Source organism: Lathyrus oleraceus, chromosome 2, assembly GCF_024323335.1.
Source record: "Lathyrus oleraceus cultivar Zhongwan6 chromosome 2, CAAS_Psat_ZW6_1.0, whole genome shotgun sequence".
NCBI classification, from domain to species: Eukaryota; Viridiplantae; Streptophyta; class Magnoliopsida; order Fabales; family Fabaceae; genus Lathyrus; species Lathyrus oleraceus.
The window spans coordinates 429,838,639-429,842,875 of record NC_066580.1 but is presented as its reverse complement, the minus strand read 5'-3'; the positions used below and the strand labels follow the sequence as shown (position 1 = coordinate 429,842,875).

Genomic DNA, 4,237 nt, shown 5'->3' with positions numbered 1-4,237 from the left:
AGGCAAACACGCTTCAATCTCTTGATGAATTCTTGATCAAATTGTTAAATAAAGAACATGGGGATCCATATATGATGCTTAGAACCAAAGTGGACCATTGTTGGATTGATCTCTTTGCATTGAGGGTCTCAAACCCTAGGTATGATCTTGATGAGGCACTGGTGGAATCACACACTACCTACTAAAGAAACAAAGAAATATATAGATATATTTTTGGTATTTTGGTTAGTAAGCAAAAGAAGATAGAATATAATACAATCAAATGTGCTTGGTGATCCCTCCCAATACAAACCCAAATGAATGAGGGGTAAGGAGGATATCAATGTGTGATCCCAAAGTCAATGCAAATGATGAGATAGCATGAGGGATCTTAGGGTCAAAATTAGGGTCTTACAGTTATAGTGGTATTTGTTCCTTTGTATGGGAATAGTGTATGGGGCCACTAAGAATGTAGTAGATACTAATGGCAAGTCGCAGTGTACTTTAGTTTTCTCTGTGGCATCACTCCTTTGTGCAGTCTTCTTGCAATCTTTCATAACTTTGCTCCTATGCATTATATCTTGACCTCGCATCTCTGAAATGCCTGAAAAACAAAGAAAAGTCAAAAAAATGGAAGTAAATCGTACAAAAAATGGAATAAAAATACTAGTAAAATAAAATTATATCACATGTGATAAGAAATAAAACACTACTTATCAAATTACCCCTTGCTTGAATCATTACTTATCCTCAAGCAATTTAACTCACAGAAAAAAATTAGGGGATCAACTCACCGTTAGGTTGAATAATGATGCGGCCACATGTGCATGGCTTTATTGTGTTAAGTATAAAAGATTATCGGTCCCTCAGTGACCAATAGACAATTATCGTTCTCTACTATCATTGTGTTTATCTAAGGCGATAGTACAAGTTTTGATTGACAAAAGGAGGAAAATAATTTGGTTTTGATTTAATTACGAAAACGAGAGACTCTAATGTAGTTTTTGTTGATTGTTTGCGCTCACAAATTCATTACTTTATATTTATAATGAAACAATATTTTGTTGTAGAAAAAGAATTAATTTAAAATACTATCGCTTTCTCGCCGTCTGTGGGAATCGAACCCACGACCACGTGGTTAAAAGCCACGCGCTCTACCAGCTGAGCTAAGACGGCTATTTGTTAAACTTTGGAAAGTAATAATATTTTACAAGAGACAATATATTTTATTCAGACAAATATAGTTTCTCCATGCTATGCAAGGCTAGGTAAATGTCAACATCTATATCCTTTAAGTCGCCTAAAATCATTACTATGGATATTATATTATAGGAATAATAAGGATTGCTTTATTCAGTGGCAAATAAATATATTAATAAAAAGTTCAATATAGTGCATCAAAATGAGTAAGAAGTTCAATATAGTGCATCGAAATACATAATGCTCACTAAGCAAAAAGACTAACAAAAAAAACACCACAGAAAAGGCTAGATTTCACATATCTAAAGATAAATAAAAGACTATAATAGTTTAGGGGGCACGCATACGAATTTGATAGTATTCATATTCACGAGTATATTAATTCATTAATAATTATTAAAATTATTTACATATTCTTATTTATTTATTTTATTATTTTGTTGAATATAAAATTATTTTTTTATTTATTATTATTGTTGAATCTAGTATAATTATGAGGTAAAAAAATGTGATTTATTTTGTTGTTATTATTATTATTATTATGTTATGTTATTTCTTTGAGTATTGTTTTAGATAGAGATTGCAGGTTCACGTTAAGGTTTTGGGAAAGTTTGCAAGAAATCTTGGGAACTAAGTTGAGGTTGAGTTCTATCTACCATCTGCACACGGACTGTTAGACGAAAAGGACTATCCAACCTTTGATGATTTGTTGAGAACTCATGTTTTGGAAATAATAAGGGAATTGGGATAATTACTTGCCTTTGATCGAGTTCACATATAACAACAATTACCATTCTAGTATTAGAATGACACATTTTGAAGTTTTGTACGGAAGGAAGTGTATAACTCCTTTGTGTTGGTATGAATCAAGTGAAAGTGTTGTGCTTGGATCAGAGATTGTTCAACAGATTACTGAGAAGATCAAGGTGATTCGGGAAAAGATGAAGGCTTTGCATAGTAGATAGAAGAATTATCATGATAACCGAAGGAAGACACTTGAGTTCCAAGAGGGAGATCATGTGTTCTTGAGAATCACTATGGTGACTAGTGTTGATCGTGCATTAAAGTCTCGAAATCTCACGCTTGGTTTTATTGGTCCATATCATATCATGTAGAGAGTAAGATAGACGGCCTACAAGGTTGCCTTGCCATCATCTCTTTCGAATCTTCATGATGTCTTTCATGTGTCTTAACTTCGGAAGTATACTCCTGATCTGTCGCATGTGATCCAATAGGATGATGTGTAAGTGAGAGAGAACTTGACTGTTAGGGCATCACTCTTGCGGATTGAGAATTAAGAAGTTAAACACTTGAGAGGTAAAGAGTTTAATTTGGTAAAGGTAGTGTGGGAAGGACCTGCTAGGGGAGCGTGACGTGAGAGCTGGAGAGTCTAATATGAGAGTCGTATCCTGGATTGTTTCCTTCAGGTAATTTTTGAGAGCGAAAATTCTTTAAGTGGGAGAGAATTGTAACACCCCTATTTTTTAAATTAATTCATTTTATTGAGTTGTATAGGCTTAAAAGATTTATTGAAATGCTCTATGTTTTTTTGTGAGTTTATTTGAAGTTAGGTAGATTTTATATAACTATCACTATTTTGATTAATTAAAATAATAATAATATGGATGAAATAAGAGATATTGAGATGTGGGGTGGAAAATAGAATAATGATATAATTGGTGTGGTAATGAGTGAGAGACCAAAAGTTGAGGGGGATAGGAATAATTAAAACAAAAGAATTAGTTTTTTTTATTTAAAAAAAGGATAGAAAAATAGGTTATGCATTATGTAGAATTTTCGAGCAAAAGAGGTTTATAGAGACAAGTGCAAGACTTAGGATTCCAAAGGAAAAGCTCCAATTTTTCTCCAGATAAGAAGATAAGAGATTATTCATCTATGGGTGTGTTTTTCATAAAGGATATAGAGGGATCTTAACCCTCTTCTTTGTTATTTTTCTCCATCCTCCATTGTTGAGGTTTTGAATTATTGAGGTGGTTGTGCAAACCTCTCTGAATTATGATGTTATGAAGTTGTTTTTGTATTGTGATAAGTGTTGAATTTCGTATGCAATTATATGTGAAATTCGGATTGATGTTGTTCTTGTTTATGTGGTTTTGGTGATGACGAATATAATGCTAATTTTATGATAAATTAATGTTAATGTGTTTTTAGTATGTTCAATATATGTTGTATGATAAATTTTTGACCCTATTGGGGTTTTTGGAATCAAAATCGGAGCTTTGAGAGTGCTTCAATGGTGAAAAATGCAGTTTTTGCATTCTTCACATCGTTGACAGGCGTCAACAGCGTTGAAGGTCAGACCGTCATCGTGTAGGGAAGGAAGACCCTTTGGCTAGAGCAGACGGGCGTCATCCAGGTTGACGGTCCGACCATCAGATTGTCGTGACAAACATTCTCGTCCAACCGTCAGCGATGACGAACGTTGTGATGGGGTGGGTGACGTGTGGGGGGACGAACCTCATCCTGGTGATGAGTTGACCGCCAATCCCTGGAGTTTCCCGGTTCTGAGCGGTTGACTTGATTTTTTAAGTAGTTTTCGATGGAGGTGAATGTTTGATGGTGTTTGGATGAGTTTGGTGAGTTTAGCCGATATGTTGGTATGTGTGAATAAAATGAGTGATGTATCGAGCTATTATAATGGGTTCAGAGCTGAGTCGAAAGGCAATCGAGTTGGGATTTAGAGTGCGACTAATGACTCTAAAATTCATGAATAAAGGTGAAAAAGTCATGTATGAATCTTGGTAAGTCACGAGTTGACTTTGTTGAGTGTTGATGTGAAATATTATCTGTCGGTGATTATTATGGGAGTAATGATATTATTATGTGTGATATGTTAAGTTATCGTTATCTGGTATGCTAAATTATGGTGAGTTATTTGATTTTAAGAAGAATCATTGGTGATGATTATTGTATTACATTATTGTAGCATTTTATGCATCATGTATATCTAAGATTCGTAATTGGTGATGATTATTGTATTACATTGTTGTAGCATTTTATGCATCATGCATATCGAAGATTGGTAATCGGTGATGAT

General features: G+C 34.1%; 1 non-coding gene across 1 annotated transcript; it reads right to left on the bottom strand.

Moving 5' to 3' along the window:
- Window positions 1-1,082: 1,082 nt before the first annotated feature.
- Window positions 1,083-1,155, bottom strand: TRNAK-UUU (transfer RNA lysine (anticodon UUU)). The gene has a single exon. It is a non-coding gene; the product is annotated as a tRNA-Lys (tRNA).
- Between the last annotated feature and the right edge of the window lie 3,082 nt (window positions 1,156-4,237).